Source organism: Capricornis sumatraensis, chromosome 7 (assembly GCF_032405125.1).
Source record: "Capricornis sumatraensis isolate serow.1 chromosome 7, serow.2, whole genome shotgun sequence".
NCBI lineage: Eukaryota > Metazoa > Chordata > Mammalia > Artiodactyla > Bovidae > Capricornis > Capricornis sumatraensis.
The window spans coordinates 30,172,431-30,192,712 of NC_091075.1; positions in this window are offsets into that span (position 1 = coordinate 30,172,431).

Here is a 20,282-nt window from a genome sequence, read left to right on the forward strand (position 1 = left end):
TTCAAAAGCATCACTTCTTTAGTACTCAGCCTTCTTTTAAAAATTGACCAATGGAAAAGAAAAGTGTGCAGAAAAAAAGCCATACATATATAATCACTGAATACATCAAAATAATTACTGAAATACAGTGAGGAAAGAATGGTCTTTTTGATAAACAATGCTGAATAATTAGATATAATATGGGAAAAATCTGACTGTACTATAGCTACAACTATACACTAAATAAAATCAAGTATCATTGGATTATGGACCTAACTCTGAAATGTAAAGCAGTTAAGCTTCTTAAGGAAAACAGAATATTTTTATGATTTGGAGAAGATTCAGAAATTTCTTACATAGGACAAAATAAAGGATAATGCTATAGAAAAAAATTGATGATTTTTTAAAATTAAAATGACAGTTTCCATTTTTGAAAAGATTCTAATCAGATAATAAAAAACAAGTGACAGAATTAACAAAAATATCCATGTCATATTTGACAAAATGTTCACATCCGGAAAATACAAAGAACTTCTAAAATTAATGAAAAAAAGGAAACATAATAGAAAAATGGGCAAAGTAATTAACCCTAAACTTGACATAAAAAGTTATATAAAGCACTACTAAACATGTACAAAGGTCCTTAATCTCGGTCATCAGGTAAATGTAAATGAGAACTATAGAGGGATAATTTCCACCAGGAAAGTTAAAACTGAAAACACTACTCTTATGGGCTGAATTGAGTCCATCAAAATTCAAAAGTTGAAGTTCTAATTTCCAGTACCTCAGAATGTGACTGTATTTGAAGAGAGGGTCTTTAAAGAGGTTGTCCTTGTTGTTCGATCACTAAGTTGTGTCTGACTCTTTGTGACCCCATGGACTGCAACACATCGGGCTTTCTTGTCCTTCACTATCTCCTGGAGTTTGCCCAAACTCACGTCCCTTAAATCAGTGATGCCATCCAATCATCTCATCGTCTTTCATCCCTTTCTCCTCCCGCTTTTGATACTTCCCAGCATCAGGGTCTTTTCCAATGAGTTGGTTCTTTGCGTCAGGTGGCCAAAATATCAGAGCTTCAGCTTCAGCGTTAGTCTTTCCAGTGAATATTCAGGGTTGAGTTCCTTTAGGATTGACTGGTTTGATCTTGCTGTCGAAGGGACTCTAGAGTGTTCTCCAGCACCACAATTTAAAAGCATCACTTCTTCGGCACTCAGCCTTCTTTATGGTCCAAATCTTACATCCATACATGAATACTCAAAAAAAAAAAAAAAAAACAGCTTTGACTATATGGATCTTTATTGGCAAAGTGATGTCTCTGCTTTTTAACATGCTGTCTAGGTTTGTCATAGCTTTTCTTCCAAGAAGCAAGCATCTTTAAAATGAGGTGATTATGGTAATCTGAACCCAATATGATTGGAATTTTTATAAGAAAATTTGGACACAGACACACATGACAGCAGAGACAAGATGATATCACAGGGAGAAGAAAGGACACTAACAAGCCCGGGAGAAGAAAACAACCCTGTGGATATGTTGATTTCAGACTTTCAGACTACAGATTCATGAAATAAATTTCTGTTGTGTGAGCCACTCAATCTGTGATATTTTGTTATGGTAGATTTAAGAGATTAATGCAATAACAATACCACCTATTGGCAAAGACTGCATCCTAATACACAGCTAATGTATATACATCAAGCGTGCTGTCACTTCAGGGCCTTTGCACAATAGTATGACTTGTTTCCTCACTTATAACAGGTCTTTGAACAGATATTACTCTCTTGTGAAGTCTTTCCTGACCTCTCTACCTAATACCTTATCACTCTAACACAAATTCTTTATTTTATATTCTTGCTTCATTCTGAATAATTATTTATCACCATATTTATTAGATATTTATTATACATCTCTCACACAGCTAACATGTAAGTCCCTGGAAGGGCACAGATTTCATCTGCTGTTTTTTTTTTTTTTTTTTTCTTTTTTTATTCACCTTACTTGGAATACTGCCTGGTACATAGTTGGCAGTCAGTAAAAACTTGCTTGAAGGGGATAAACAAATCAGTTTTCTCTTAATTTTAATTACTAGGCTTTAATATTACCCCATCATCAGTAACTTTCAGTAAATGGATAATTATCAAGTGAGAATAATTTGTGGGTTACCTTAAATTATGAATAAAGATGTAAAGAAGAACCCAGGACAGAAAGCATTTACTAATATTAATCAAATGGTTTGATTTAACACTTTTCATTTTAACAAATCACAATGATCTCTGCAGTGGTTTGGTATAAAATCACCATATCAGAGGGAAAAATCATTCCATTGTTTATTTCTTCTCAAAGTAGCTGTCTCTTATTATGTTAATACAAATTGCTAAATATATGTCTTTCTGAAAACAAGAATTGTTTAAGCAATGTATTTGGAGATCAATTATGCAAATTAAATTTTAACGTAATCAGTGGGACACATGAAATGCTGGAACAAAGTGGTTTTTAGTGTTGGTCTTATTTCTGTCATGCACAATATTTTATTTTCCCACATATATAATTATAATTACTAAGGATGATTTAGATATAATTTCCCCTCTATATAGTCAAGGCAAGTGTGGACTGAGTTATTCAACAGAAAATTACTTTCTCCAATTCTACATATTTTGTCCAAAACAAATCTTATTCCTACTGCAAATATATGTCTTGTTTATTTTTTAAAAGATATTATAAATTATGTTTTATTAACACAGATACAAATTCTATCTAAGTTTGGAGTTAGAATTTCCCTTTTTTAAAGAGTCCGATTAAATGCTCTAGCCTAACCACTTGCTTCATGAGTTACTGTCCATAGATATTTCTCATTCATAGCTGACTGATTTGTTTCTTCATTATAAACACTCTACCATAAGCACTCAGACTGTCCTTTTTCCCCTTCGTCAGAATTGGCCCACAACCTGCTTGAAAGCATTTCCACAGAGCTACAGATAAACACCAGCAGGTCACCTTCCACTGATTTATTATTTTTATTAAGATTTGAAATCATTACCATGGAAGAATGCATGCAAGTTACCTTGTTAAATCAAGATCAAAATTTAACTCAGTAAGTCACTCTTATCTGGTTCTAAACTTGTCATTTCAATCTGTTATGTTTCTTTTGCACTGACTCAGAGGCCTCTGATCTCATTTTTTTGCTGTCCTTTGGGCATTCCACCAACTACTCTTACTTCTGTGACTAGATTTTTTTTTTTTGGCTTCTATTGTCTTTTACATTTTGTTATTATGGTTGGTCTTTCAGAATGTAAGACGGAACTATTCCATAAATGTTGGCTATTTTCAAGCTTCTGTGCCAATATTTGGTGAATCACAATCTATTGAAAGGTCAGAAGAATGATAATCTGTAAAATTAAGTAACCAGGATTAGATATTTAGCATATGGCTCTACTAAAGACAATGATCCTTATGTGCACGTGATTATCTCTGTATTACTCATGATGAAATCTCAGTGACTACCTCAATGCTTGTCACATAAATAGTGCTCAATTAATGCTTCTCAATGGATCCTGTTTGCTTGCTTTTACTTGACACTCACATAGCACATCCACATTTCAAAGCCTTATCTATTTAACTCTATTTAAATCTCCGACTAAAATAATTTCAATTGAAATGCGTTCTTTGAATGCTCTTCTGGTCAGAGTATGGAGCTTTAAATAATGAGATTCTACAGTTTTATTTTCATTAAAATATATTTTTTCTTACAATATAATTCTCAGTAAACTAAGACAAAAATCATTTCCTATTAATCATTTCAACCTCTTATACAAGTGAAAATATAGTTTTCAAAGAACTAATATTGACATTGGAGAGCATTATGAGAGAAAAAGTGAGTTAAAATTGCATGATGTTTACATTTACATGTAAAAAATCAGTTGCAAATACTAAAGCTGTCATACTGAGAAAAGACACAGCTTTCATTAACCTAAATGAAAAGATGCTTGCAAGGTCAAATTTTCAGTGATTTGTCCAATAGAATTCCCCTGTGTTTTTTTTAAAATCAGCTAGGCTGACACACAGGATTAAAAAAAATACAGAATTTCTTTATCTATTTAACTACCCTGAGATATGCCAACTAAAAAGTGGCACTTGCTATCTGCCTCTGCAAAGATTAGGTCACTAGCTACTGCAGCAACTGACCTTCAACAACACCCTGAAAGGAGTTCAGAGTGGAGATCAGGAATGAGGCACTCTGTGCTCTGGGAAAAACTGGCAAAATTGTCTTTAGATAATTAGGTACTATCAGGAGATTTAAGAGCCCAGTTCCTACATTTCCTCATAGAACAGCACAAAAATCATTAACCGAGACATCTGCTCCTCCTGAAGAGAGGCAAGCCTCTGCCAAAATGAATGTTTGACTGCATGTATACCCATTCACTAAACTCATATATAATGCTGACCTCCTACCTACTTCTTTTTGGTGCAGTTTCTCAAAGCTGTTTGAAATGTTGCCTTTCAAGCTATAGTCCTCATTTTGCCCCAGATAAAATACTTAACAACTCTCATGTTCTACTTTTGTTTAGTCGACAGGTAGATGCATAAACTGCCAACAAAGGTCTGTCTGGTCAAAACTGTGGTTTTTCAAGTAATCGTATATGGATGTGAGAGTTGGACTATAGAGAAACCTGAGCTCTGAAGAATTAATGCTTTTGAAACATGGTGCTGGAGAAGATTTTTGAGAGTCCCTTGGACTGGGAGGAAATCCAACCAGTCCATCCTAAAAGAAATCGGTCCTGAATATTCATTGGAAGGACTGAGGCTGAAGCTGACACTCCAATACTGTGGCCACCTGATATGAAGAACTGACTCTTTGGAAAAAACCCTGATGCTGGGAAAGATTGAGGGCAGGAAGAGAAGATGGCAACAGAGGATGAGATGGTTGGTTGGCATCACTGACTCAAGGGACACGAGTTTGAGTAAGCTCCAGGAGTTGGTGATGAACAGGGAAGGCTGGCATGCAGAGCTGGACACAACTGAGCAACTGAACTGAACTGAACCAAGTTGTATAAACAACGTGAAATACTTTTCTCCTTTATGAAAAGCATTTCAACACAAGAAGAAACAGAGCCCAAGAAAGGGCTTCAGAGGATTTGTACACTCCTTTTGCCCTTTTTAGTTAATTAAGTGACCTCAATAAAACAGAGGGCATCTATTTTTAAATCTCAGGATCTCTGAACAGTAGATTATATCTGAAAATCAAAACACAAAACACCATCTCTGCTGTCAAGGGAAAGGCAGATTCATGGGTAGATTAATTTAGCTTTTTGTTTCATCTATTTCTTTCATTAACTTTTTGTTTCTATTCTACTTACTGCTATTTTTTTTTTTTCAGTTTTAATGAGAGATATTAAGAGATGATATTTTAAACTCATGGCTGAAATTACATTTTTTGATGGTCTCTTTTATGTTTTTTCTCCCAGCTGACACACTATAAAATCAATTATTTTAGAATTAAAGACATTATAATCATATATGAAAAGATATTTTTAAAAATTAAATATGGAAAAGATTTTTGTTGTTTTATCATAAAGTGGAAAATTAAGTATCCTACAGGCCACATCTAACAGATGTCTCCATAAACCTGGCTTTTAAAGAGGTCTGTTTTCTGAATCTCAAGGCTGCTAAAAGCATCTCCCAGCTGTGGGAAGTTATAGGTACAGTTATAGGTGCAGAGGAAAAGAACCTGACTCCAAGTCTACAGAGATGTGGAGCCTGCATGAAGAAAGTTTGCAGAAGTCCAAGGGGATTAAAATAGGAAGATGAGATTTAAAGGCCAGAATAGGGACATAAAGAAGGGAAGGTTTTGGCACATGACAAAGTGGCGCAAAGTGGCTCAGTAGATCACCCATAAATCCGGCTTTACGTACTTGCATCTTATAGGCCTCCCATGTATTTTTTAAAGACCTGAAAATGGGTTTTCTATTATTACTACAATAAAGCCACTGTCATATTTAGCTTTACGTTGTCCTTGGTGCTTTATAAATAAGTATTCATTCAATATATGTTTAGTTTAATTTAATTATAGATAGAGTCTCCTAGTAGTTACAAATCACAACAGAGAAATGATTTTCCTTTCTTTTTTCACTTTTGGACAACACTGACATTTTGTGGGAAGATGGGTTTACTTAATGAGCATTTCTTTAATTTCATTAATTTAATTACTCAATTAAATATAAGAATAATAGCAAACCTTTCCAAATGTAATTTTTAAGGTATCTTAAAATGTTTGCCTTAATTTTATTTAACTAATTTTGTAATTAGGTTAATTTTGATTGGTGTTAATATAGTATTACTATATATTAAGGCAGCTTTAGTTCTAGATAAAATTTTATCAGGCTTAAAAAGATAATTGTGATAGCATTATTTGCTTACTCAGAAATAGAAAATGGTGCTCCATATTAATCTGGAATATCTAAGAAAAAAAAATATCGTATTCTAATTTCAATGTCTCTGGCTGTCTGAAAAAAGACAGTTTTATAGTCCGTGCATGCTAAGTCACTTCAGTTGTGTCGGACTCTACGGTCTTCTCTCCATGGCTCCTCTCTCCATGGGATGGATTCTCCAGGCAGGAATACTGAAGTGGTTGGCCATGTCCTCCTCCAGGGGATCTTCCCCACCCAGGCATCGAACCCGTATCTCTTACATCTCCTGCATTGGCAGGCAGGTTCTTTACCACTACAGTACTGTAAAAGTGAATTTTAGTATGTAAATATTTAGCATAACTTTTCTGCTAGGAAACTTAAATCATATTGCTGATGTATCACATCATTTTTGAAGATCTTTAAAAATGTTTTATTGTTTAGAGTGGTAGCAAAATAGCTATTACCATATATAAAATAGAAAACATTGCTCTTTCACAAATATCTAAATGTTGTTGGTATGACTCAGTTTTAACTTATATTTCCTCTTATTGCAACTGACCACAATGTACAAAATGTTATCAGGTAGCTATCACATAATTAGACTATTTTATTATAATACAGCAATATCAAGAAATTCATATAAAAGCAAACATAATTCAAAAATTAAAATACCCTGTTACAAAGATTTTTTGCAAGCCTGTCTCTCAATTAGGACAGAAATATTTGCCAAAGGCTTAAACAATACACACATATTGACTACTCTTGAGAAACCGATTACATTTCATTATTCAGAAAAGTGAGCATTGACTGGGAAGAATGTTGCATTTGGATTACATTTCGTCCTTGGGTCATGATTTTCCCTGTCCCTGTCTCCAGTATTGTTAACTACTTAATGCACATCACCTTTTTGCTCCTAGTAAGTAAAATGCTCCTGACTGAGTCTAAGGATGATTGATGTCAGCAGAGTGTAAAGATATACGAATGTATAATGTTTTTGGCCATAAAACTTGACCTTCGTTTGTTTTTTCTGCCTTTTTTTTTTTTTTTGGTCTACTTTATTTGAAGTCAATTGACACATCATGCTCCTGGCCCCACCCTTCCTTCAGGATTGAGTGCTGAATTTCTCCCTCTTGTCTGGAAAGTAATTACCAGACATTTTTTTTTCCCCCCTAACAAAAGACCTTGCTAACTAGGGGAAAGAGAGAAAGAGATGGACAGAGAGACTAATTTTAGTGTGTTTTGTTCTATTTCTTTCTTTTTTTTTTTTTTTTAGTAAACTAAAGAACAGGCCTAGCACAGGGCAGCTGCCCAGGAGGTTGTGTTTCATTGTCTCAGAGACATATCAGTGCTAGTGCTCAGGAGTGAGGGAATTTTGTTTTGTTACATAGCATGTCTTTACCAGTTGACAGCGGTAGCAGGGAGAGTAGATCCACATTACCAAACTTTCTTCTCACTGCCTTATTCATCTGTGAAAATTATTTCCAGCAATGCATTTTAAGATTTCCATAACCCCAAAGCATAAAGCCCCATTCCAAGTATTCATTTCTGCATAAAGTGGCTGTTGTTTGAACCATATGTGTAAAGTGGAATTCACTTGTGCTACCATTACTGCAATTAATTACATAAAGTATCTGACCAAATAGTAGCTATAGTTTCACCTGAATATGAGAACTACAACCAACAGAGTGTGACAATTTGTTTCAATAAAATCAGCTCTTATAGTATGATTGCTGGATGCACACAAATAAGGTGGGTAATTTAAGCTCATGCTATATCACAGCCATCTGAACAACATTTACGGCTCTCTACCTCGCTTTCTCTGTGCCCCAGTGTTGGATCTGATTTGACCACATGATACATATTGGTATGAAGGAGATGATATCCAAATACTTCAGTCTTAAAAGATAGTAATGGCAAGTAATGGAAAGTAATGGCAATGACATCTCTCCTGTCCTGACACTTCTGTTTCTCTCTTCCCAATTTAAGAGTCCTTATGATTTCATAAGACCTATATGGATTATCTACAACAAATTTCTAGTTTTAAGATCAGCTTAGCTCAGTTGTGTCCAACTCTTTGTGACCCCAAGCACTATACAGTCCATGGAATTCTCCAGGCCAGAATACTGGAGTGGGTAGCTTTTCCCTTCTCCAGGGGATCTTCCTAGTCCAGGGATCCAATCCAGGTCTCCCGGATTGCAGGTGGATTGTTTACCAGCTGAGCCACTAGGGAAGCCCAAGAATACTGGAGTGAGTAGACTATCCCTTCTCCAGTGGATCTTCCTGACCCAGGAATTAAGCTGGGGTTTCCTTCATTGCAGGTGGATTCTTTTAACAACTGAGCTACGAGGGAACCTTAATTTTATTTGTAACCTTAATTGCTCTTTGCTGTGTAACACATTAGCATGGATTAGGGATCAGGATGTTAACATATCTTGGAAGAGCACTATTCTACTTACTATAAAAAGGCATTTTATAAAAACTAAGATAACACTTCAGATTCCTAAGAGAAGTTGCTATTTGTATAGTACACAGAAGAGCAACTCTAATCATGTAAAATTCCTGGTAGCTTGAGACAGTAATACTAATTTCAGACCCAACCAGGCTATTGTGGATGTGATTTTTAACAACTGTTACACTTGGTGGCTCCAGGCTTGGATAAGCTTTGAACTTTAGGGAGACAGTCTACTGGTTAATAGCTGGAGAAAGTGGGGCAGTCAGAGAATAAGATTTTCTCATTATTAAATAAAATATTTCCTAGCTACCAATTTTATTTCTGTTATCTCTTCCACTACTTTTTTTTTCTTTTGAAGGCTTTGCAGGATTAAAATAAGCCCTTTCTTATCTCTAAAACTTAAAAATGATTCTTGCACTAAACCATTCAAAACACTGAATAACTGAGCTTAAATTATTTAAGATTTCTAACTTTCAAGTATTAAAAGTGATTCTTGCTGTGGAATGCTCTGAAACAATGAACAACAACGTTTAAAAGATTTAGAGTCAGGTGTGTTACGTGCTCGGAGAAGGCAATGGGACCCCACTCCAGTACTCTTGCCTGGAAAATCCCATGGACAGAGGAGCCTGGTAGGCTGCAGTCCATCAGGTCACTGAGGGTCGGGCACGACTGAGCGACTTCACTTTCACTTTTCACTTTCATGCATTGGAGAAGGAAATGGCAATCCACTCCAGTATTCTTGCCTGGAGAATCTCAGAGACAGAGGAGCCTAGTGGGCTGCCATCTATGGGGTTGCACAGAGTTGGACACGACTGAAATGACTTAGCAGCAGCAGCAGTGTTACGTGCTGGTGAAACCGAGTATGGCCCTATGGAGCTCCTAGACGAGGAAGACTTTCTGTCTCTCATTTTCTTGTTGGTGTGAACAGACTCCAGCCTTCATGACCTTCCCTGAGTTCCAAAGGGTAGATTCAAACAGTTGCTAGTCAAGGGAGAAGCAGCCAAGAAACCACCAAAGGTGAGATTAAAGGAACCAGAGAAGCTCATCAAGATTACCTTAGATGAGAGGAAGGCAGGCCCTGCACACAGCTAATTTTAGAGCAACCCCACCCTTTAACTATTGCTGTAAAACTCCTCATCAAATCCTCCAGGTTCGGATCACATAGTTTTCAGGGCAGGAGCCTGCTGTGCCCCACTTTGCCTGGCAAAGCATTAAGCTATTCTTTTCTACTTCATCCAAAACTCTGTCTCTGACATTTGATTTGGCACCAGTGCCCAGAGGTCAAATTTCTGGCATCACTGATGCATCTGCTCTATTCCATCACCAGTTACATAATTTAAAAAAGAGACACTGTTAGCCTCCTTCTTAACTTCCTAACTCTCTCTCTATATATATGTATAAAATGATAACCAAAGCACAAAATTTACCCTGTTTTTGGAACACTGAAGTATGCTTTAGCTTCTCTGCTGTGAGGCTTTGGGGATACTTTTTACAAGGTTTTTGACTCCAGGATGTTTACACACACACACACACACACACACGCACACACAGATTTTCTTCATATATATCTTTCTTTAATACATCAGGCTATAATAATAAATGTAGATATTCATTACCTTTGGTTAATAGTCTTCTATGCTTTTAAGACAGCCAGAGTTTTGTTTTCTTCAAGGAAAACACAAAGCAACTTCCAACATATTATTTATAGGTGAACTCTTAATTATATATTTCATATTTTATAATGATTTAAATATGACAGAGAATACATATTTATTTTGTGAGTGTTAGACAATAGTTAAAAGCTTTTTTTCTCCATGTAAATATTGTCATCAAGACTATTCCTTATATTTTATACCCCACAATCTGCTTTTTGTGGCATCTCTTCCTATGTTTATCAGCGGCTCTATTGTTTCACTTGAAATGAACACTTATTTAGGCTGAGGACTTTTAAGTGAATCAAAATGCTTTGAGTTCATACACATTGAAAATACTGAATTTTCAGAAAACAGATCAGTGTTGGGACAGAAGGCATTATCTGTGCAAAAAAGGGCAGGATGATTTTGCCATGTAATTCCTAGTTAAGTCTATACCCAGGACAGAATCCTGATATGTCAATGACAACTGCATACTCCAAAATTTCCTTGATCACCTACAGTTTAGTGAGCCTCACAGTATGGTTCCCAAAACACCCTCTGATTACTGAAAATGCTCTATAAACTAAATAAAACTTTGGTGAATAAGGGTTAAAGAATATTTTCATCTACAGCACAGGTTAGCCTTTAAACTACACTACTAGAATGGCTGCGATCCAAAAGTCTACAAGCAATAAATGCTGGAGAGGGCGTGGAGAAAAGGGAACCCTCTTACACTGTTGATGGGAATGCAAACTAGTACAGCCACTATGGAGAACAGTGTGGAGATTCCTTAAAAACCTGGAAATAGAACTGCCTTATGACCCAGCAATCCCACTGCTGGGCATACACACCGAGGAAACCAGAATTGAAAGAGACACGTGTACCCCAATGTTCATCACAGCACTGTTTATAATAGCCAGGACATGGAAGCAACCTAGATGTCCATCAGCAGATGAATGGATAAGAAAGCTGTGGTACATATACACAATGGAGTATTACTCAGCCATTAAAAAGAATACATTTGAATCAGTTCTAATGAGGTGGATGAAACTGGAGCCTATTATACAGAGTGAAGTAAGCCAGAAAGAAAAACACCAATACAGTATAATAATGCATATATATGGAATTTAGAAAGATGGTAATGATAACCCTGTATGTGAGATAGCAAAAGAGACACAGATGTATAGAACAGTCTTTTGGACTCTGTGGGAGAGGGAGAGGGTGGGATGTTATGGGAGAATGGCATTGAAACATGTATAATATCATATGTGAAACGAATCACCAGTCTAGGTTTGATGCATGATACAGGGTGCTTGGGGCTGGTGCACTGGGATGACCCAGAGGGATAGGATGGGGAGGGAGGTGGGAGGGGGCTTCAGGATGGGGAACACATGTACCATGGTGGATTCATGTTGATGTATGCAAAACCAATACAGTATGGTAAAGTAATTAGCCTCCAATTAAAATAAATAAATTTATATTAAAAAATAATGTACACTACTAATTATATTCATGTATTTGGTATTCTTTGCATACATGAAGTCCACAAAGGCAGGTGTGATACTTGTTACTCTCAGCAGTGGCACTGTATCTGTTACACAGATACTTCTCAGTAGATACTTGGTAATGAATGAGTTTACAATGGTCAAATGCAAGTGTTGGTTTGCAAATTCCAGTACTCCAATTTTGACTTAACTTTATACTACTTGCATATTGGTCCTATTAAAATAATTGTATTATGACAACCTTAGACTAGAAGAATTCTTCTCAGTAATAAGCTAAAATATATTTACACACAAAGAGAGAGGTAAAGTGGAAAAAAGGAAGAAAGGGAGAGAGAGGAAAAAAAAAAAAAACTTCTTAGAACTTACTTCTCCTTTCTCTGTTTTCCCAGATGATCAGTGATGGTGGAGTTTAGAAAAGTTTTTCCTACATATCCAATGGCTAACACCAAATTCCAGCAAAACTGCAAGAAACTGGGTGACTTACACAATGGGTGAAGTCGCTCAGTCGTGTCCAACTCTTTGCGACCCCATGGACTGTAACCTACTAGGCTTCTCCGTCCACGGGATTCTCCAGGCAGGAATACTGGAGTGGATTGCCATTTCCTTCTCCAGACTTACACAGTACTGGTGGAAATGTAAACTAGTATAGCCACTCTGGAAAAGAATTCAACCATTCCTTATGAAACTAGCCAGCAAATATTACATGATGCACCAATATCACTCTTGAGCATTTACCCCAGGAAAATAGAAACTTAATGTTCATGCAAATACCTGTACACAAATATTCACAGCAGCTGTATTCATAATAGTCAAAAGCTATAAATGATCAGATGTTCTTCAATAGGTGATGTTTAAACAAACTATGTTCCATCCATACTATGAAATACTATAAAAAAGGAATGAACTATTAAAACACTCAAGAACTTAAATGACTTGTCAGGAAATTGTGTTCTGTGGAAACAGATAAGCCTAAAAGCTAATATACTATAAAATTTATATATTTAATTTAAAATGTAAAAATAAATGTTATCTTCTCTCACTACCATTACATAATGCATAACAACAATCACAATAACAATGAAGTTTTATGAGACATTCACAACATTGTTCTTATTTTTCTCATTTTGATTAAGTGTTGTCGCTCAGTCGTGTCCGACTCTTTGCGACCCCATGGACTGTAGGCCACCAGGCTCCTCTGTCCATGGGATTCTCCAGGCAAGAATACTGGAGTGGGTTGCCATTTCCTTCTCCAGGGGATCTTCCCAACCCAGGGATCGAACCTGGGTCTTCCTCATCATAAGCAGATGCTTTACCCTCTGAGTCACCAGGGATTAGTCCAACAGTAATCTATCTATACGCCTTCAGACAGTGCTGATTTGTAATAATACATTACCCAGAAATTCCAAAATTCAACAAAAAATTTTCCTAAGCCTAAAACACTGAGTATATAGGTACCAAAATGATCTTAATCAAATCTGTATCTATTTATTATGAACAGGCACTACTGGCTGTCTCCCAAAGTCTGTTCTCAATCCTTCTCTACCTCCCATCACTACCATTTTTTTTCCTTTTGTTCTTTATTTTCCATAGAGTATAGGATTGGGCAGAAGATCTGCTGCACAGCTGAGTGTCATATAACTAACTTCTGAAAACTCACTGGGACAGATATTATAAATAATTATATGTAATATATACTATTATATGTTATATACAGTAATAGTAATAACAAAAAGAGCAGAAAATAACAACTGTTGGCAAAGATGTGGAAATATGGAACCATTTAGCACTGTTGGCAAAATTGTAAAAAATGGTAAGTCATTATGGATACAATATGGTGGTTCCTCAAGCTATTATACATAGAATTATCATATGATCCAATAATTCTATTTCTGGCTTGTATACCAAAGAATTGAAAGCAGGGACTCAAGTAGGTATATCTATACCCACGTTCATAGCAGAATTACTTGCAAGAACCAAGAGGTGGAAGCAATCCAAGTATCCTTTGACCAATGAAAGAAAAACTGAATGTTCATATATGTTATATATATATATGTGTGTGTGTGTGTGTGTGTGTGTGTGTGTGTGTGTATGTATACATACATATACATAAGTATACATATACATAGATATAGATATTTGTTGATATAGATATAGGCTTCCTGTGCAACTCAGTCCATAAAGAATCTGCCTGCAATGCGGGAGACCTGGGTTTGATTCCTGGGTTGGGAAGATTTACTGGAGAAGAAAATGGCAACCCACTCCAGTATTCTTGCCTGGAGAATCGCATGGACAGAGGAGCTTGGCAGACTAGTCATATACACATACAAATACAATATGGAATATTACTGAGTCTTAAAAAGGAAAGTAATTCTGATAAAGGCTACAAAATGGGTAAAACTTGAGGATATTTTTCTAAGTGAAATAAACTAATTGCAAAAGTGTAAATACCATGATTCTGCTTATATGGGTCTTATAATAGTTCATAGATATAGAAGTAGAATGGTGGTTTCTGGGGGCTTGGGAGAAGGTGGAATGTGAAGTTATTTAATGGGTGTGGAGTTTCCATTAGAAAAGATAAGTTCTAGAGATCAATGGTTGCAATTTTTTTATAACAATATGAATGTCCTTTATGCCACAGTATTGTATATTTTAGAGAGGCTAAAATGGTTATTTTTATACACTTTTAATCATATTTAGAAGATAAATAATGTTTCCTTTATATGAATTGAATTGAGTGACATTAGAAGTTAAATGCTGAACAACACAAATTAAGGACTGAGGAAAACAAAAACAAAAGGATTGAAGATGATGAGAATATGGTTTTCTGTATTTATAGGGACAACATAGATGCTGTTTCCATTTTTTTCCAGTCTGTTATTAGGTTATTAAAGAATAATGAATATTGAATTAGCAGTTTTCAGAGTATACACGATAGAACAAAGTAAAATAATCATGTGTGAAACATTTTGAATAATGGTACAATTGCTACCAACTGGTGTAAGGAGAACCCACCTGAAATAGATGTCCTTAAGTAAACATAAAAGGTGTTTGCCATATTTCAGGTATCTATACTAACTCATTCAGCACTATTGATACCTAAGGGATAATGAATGACCACTCAGTTTCAGTAATTTTGTAATCATCACGCAGAATATTACTCATATTTCAATTTCATCATCTGTTGTCAACAAATTTAGAGAAGAATATGCTACAAAGTAACTGAAATCTACAGTTATATATAGTATATTTTTTTCAACTTTGAATATCAGTTCAGTTCAATTGCTCAGTCATGTCCAACTCTTTGCAACTCTATAGAGTTGCAGCATGCCAGGCTTCCCTGCCCCTCACCCACTCCTGGAGCCTGCTCAAACTCATATCCATTGAGTCAGTGATGCAATCCAACCATTTCATCCTCTGTCATCCCCTTTTTCTCCTGTCTTCAATCTTTCCCAGCATTAGGGTCTTTTCTAACTAACCGAACTAACGAGTCAGTTCCTCGCATCAGGTGGCCAAAGTATTGGAGTTTCAGCTTCAGCATCAGTCCTTCCAGTGAATATGCAGGACTGATTTCCTTCGGGATTGACTGATTTGATCTCCTTGCAGTCCAAGGGACTCTCAAGAGTCTTCTCCAATACCACAGCTCAAAAGCATCAATTCTTTGGCACTCAGTTTTCTTTATGGTCCAACTCTTAGATCCATATGTGACTACTGGAAAAACCATAGCTTTGACTATACAGAACTTTTACAGTGTGAAAAGCCAAAAAGATATGACACTGAAAAATTTGAACACACAGCAGATGTTTTCAGGAAAAACAGGATGAACTGTTCTAACACATCTCTTATACTTTGTTTTCCCCTGGTCCTTATAGTTAAAACTCTGAAACATCTCCAGTGACTTTTAACACTTCAATTTTGCTTTTATTTCTTGTTTATCAATGTAAAATATATAATTGATGTGAAGAGAAATCTTATTGGGTAAGATTTCAACTCTTTTGATACTCAATTTCCGAAAAAATCAGTTACTTTCCTTTGGAGATATCTCCTAAAGCTTTTAAAACTTTGTTCTTTATTCTTTTTAATTTAAGTATAGTTGATATACAATGTTGTGCCAATATCTTCCATTTATGAAAGTGACTTAGTTATACACATTTATACATTCTCTTTTTTTAATATTATTTTCCATTATGGAAACTGCATATGGTTCTTTGTAGTAAGACCTTATTGATTTTTCATTCTAAATGTTTAACAGTTTGCATTCACCAACCCCAAACTCCCAGTTTATCCCTCTCCCTTCCTCCCTCTCTCTTGGCAATCACAAGTCTGAAAACCCTGTCCGTGAGTCTGTTTCTGTTTTGTAGATGATAGGTTCACTTGTGCTTATTTCAGATTTCATATATAACTGGTATCATATGATCTTTGTCTTCACTTAGTATGATAATCTTTCAATCCCTTCATGGTGCCACAAATGGCATTATTTGGTTCTTTTTTATGGCTAAGAAATATTCCATTGTATGCATGTACCACATCTTCTTTATATTTTTATCTGCTAACGAACATTTAGGTTGTTTCCATGTTTTGGTTATTGATAATAACACTGCTATAAAAATAGGGGTGTATGTATCCTTTGAATTACAGTTTTGTCCAGGTATATGCACGGAAGTAGGATTGCTGGATCATATGGTAACTCTGTGAGGCACTTCCATACTCTTTTCCACAGTGGCTGCACCAACATTCCCACCAACAGCGTAGGAGGGTTCTCTTTTCTCCACACCCTCTCCAGCATTATGTGTAGACTTTTTAATGATGGCCATCTGTCTGGTGTGAGGTGACACATCATAGAAATTTTGATTTGCATTTCTCTGATAATTAGTGACACTGAACATCTTTTTGTATGTGCCTACTGGCCATCCATATGTCTTCTTTGGAGAAATATCTATTAAGGTCTTCTGCCCAGTTTCTGACTGGGTTGTTTGAGTTTTTTGTTGTTGAGTTGTATAAGTTGCTTGTATATTTTGGAGGTTAAGCACTTGTCAGTTGCAATATTTTCAAATATTTTCTCCCATTGCATAGGTTGTCTTTTTGTTTTCATTTATTATTTTTTTATGGTTTCATTTGCTGTGCAAAAGCTAGTTTGATTAGGTCCCACTGGTTTATTCTCTGGTTTTATTTCTATTGCTTTAGGAGACTGACCTCAGAAAACATTATTACGATTTATGTTAGAGAATCTTTTGCCTATGTTGTTTTCTAGGAGTTGCAGCTCCTAGAGTTGCAGTGTCATGTCTTACATTTAAGTCTTTAAACATTTTGAGTTTGTTTTTGTGCATGGCATGAAGGTGTATTCTAACTGAATTAATTTATAAGTAGCTGTTCAACATTCCCAACACTACTTGCTGAAGAGACTTTTCCCCATTTTATATTTTTTGCCTTTGTCAAAGACTAATTAATGGAAGGTATGTAGGTTTATTCCTAGGCTCTCTATTCTGTTTCACTGATTCCTATGACTGTTTTTGTAATAATACAGTGCTGTTTTGATTTTTGATTACAGTAGCTTTGTGATATTGTCTTAAATCTGGGAGAATTATGCCTCCTGCTTTATTTTCTTCAGGATTGCTTTGACAATTCTGGGTATTTTTATGTTTCCATATAAACTTTTTTGATAGAAATTTGTTTAAAACAGGTATGTTTCAATATAAAGGAAATTTTAAAAAGTAAAATCTACTTTAATTTTTCTATTTATTTCCTAATTTTTAAATATCAGAAAACACATACATGTTGAAAAAGGAAATCTTATTGAAAACAAAAGTATGCTTCAATTGAGATGTTTACCAAGTGTGAAGCTGCTACTGCTGCTGCTCTTCAGTCACTAAATCATGTCTGACTCTTTGCAATCCCATGGATGGTAGCATGTTAGGCCCCATGGGATTTTTGGGGAAGAATACTGGAGTAGGTTGCCATTTCCTTCTCCAGGGGATCTTCATGAACAAGGGATCAAACCCTCCCTTGCATTGGAAGGCAGATTCTTTACCACTCAGCCTCAAGGGAAGCCCCATGAATCAGAATGCTTAACTCTTACTTTCCTAGTTTGGCCTTGTGTCATAATAACTGTCCTGATAGTAGAGTATTAAATATTTGTTTTTTTAAGAAGATAGTTTTAAAGCAAAATTCAAAAATCTATGAAAGGTTACAGACGGTAAATAACAAATGTAAGCTCAGTGTGACACATTCAATCTTTTGAATGCACAGAGTAATAGACTTAAATCACTTCACATATGGAAATTCATTTGAGGACCAGTGAGCTGTGAACTTTCCCCATGTCTCAAAATTACTGCAACACCTGGACCAAATTTCTCTGTAATGATGCACTGCAATTGCACTGTGAAGTGTTCAACAGTTTTCAAAATCATTCTTATTCAAATTGATTTCCACTGATGTAGTATTGCACTGTATTTCAGAAGTTTTTTCAATTGACTCAATTTTGAATGTTACTCATAGAAGGACTCATCTATGTATCTGCATTTATAAATGAACATTTCTTCTGATGTTCTGCTTTTATCTAGAGTGCTCCTTTTGTTTAGAGTATTGAATGTACTGATTATAAAAATATATTTATAGTTGGTTTATATATTTGTAAGAGAAGTGATCTTTAGGAATTTTCATTTTACCCTAGAGCATTCTGAAACAAAAATAGAGATATGGAAAGAAGACAAAAAACTTTGAAATGATGCTTTGTATTTCTATTTGTTAATTAAAACATGTTCACATCAATTAAGTAATAAAGCAAAGATTTGAGAACAGGAGGCTAGTCTAGACTCAGTATTGCTAACTGTAAATTTGAACATATTTTAACCAAAGTCTTCTAGCTCAAAAAGTCTAAGCCTTAGCCACAGGCACTTGAGTAAATTTTCTCTATTTTAACAGCACAGCAAAGCAAAAGTGCTCCTTTACTGGTTTCACAGAGATATACATAATCAGGCTGGCAACGGAGAGCAGCTTTCCCAGACTGCTAGTTGTTGTTCAGTTTTAAGTTCTGTCTGACTCTTAGCAACCCCATGGACTGCAGCACACCATAGCTCCCTGTCCTTCACTATCTCCCGGAGTTTGCGCAAATTCATTTGCATTGAGTCACATGTAAAACTATCTCATCCTGTGCTGCTCCTTCTCCATTTGCCCTCAATCTTTCCCAGAATCAGGGGCTTTTTGAATGAATCAGCTCTTCACATTCAGCAAAGAATTGGAGCTTCAGCATCAGCCCCTCCTATGAATATTCAGGGTTGATTTTCTTTAGGATTGACTCGCTTGATCTCCTTGCTATTGAAGTGTCTTCTCCAGCACAACAGTTAAAAACCATCAATTCTTCAGCATTCAGCCTTCTTTATGGTCCAAATCTCACATCCATGCATGACTACTGCAAAAACCACAAGCTACACAAACCTTTCTTTGCAAAGTGATGTCTCTGCTTTTTAATATGCTATCTAGATTTGTCATAGCTTTTCTTTCAAGGAGCAAGCGTCTTTTAATTTTGTGGCTGTGGTCACTGTCTACAGTGATTTTGGAGCCAGACCGAAAGTGAAACTGTCTAGCTGTTTCAACATTTTCCCTATTTGCAGTGAAGTGATGGGTCCAGATGCCATGATCTTAGTTTTTAGAATGTTGAATTTTAGCCAGCTTTTTCATTTTATTCATTCACCTTTATCAAGAGGCTTTTTATTTTTAATTTTTTTTTTTTTTTTTTACTTTACAATATTGTGTTGGTTTTGCCATACATTGACATGAATCTGGATGGGTGTACATGTGTTCCCCATCCTGAAACCCTCTCCCACCTCCCTCCTCATCCCATCCCTCTGGGTCATCCCAGTGCACCAGCCCAAAGCACCCTGTATCATGCATCGAACCTGGACTGGCGATTTATTTCACATATGATAATTTACATGTTCCAATGCCATTCTCCCATATCATCCCACCCCTCCTCGCTTTCGGCCATTAGTGTAGTATCATCTGCATATCTGAGGTTGTTGATGTTTCTCCCTACAATCTTGATTCCAGTATTTGAGAAATAAGTGATGCCATAGGATCTACATTATGAAGCGTTTCTCCCTTTGGCTACTGATTAGAATTTGCACCTGCCCTTTGAGTGGTAGTAGATAGGACCTCTTTACTGTGCCACCATACATTTCTATCAGAGGAAATTCCTTCAAAGTGATGCTACAAAGGTATACTCTCCAAATATGTTTCATGGAATAGTAGCTGAGTAGGATTTCTTTTTTAATTTATTTGAATCCCTTTAATGTGCCCAGCTAATTATTATTAC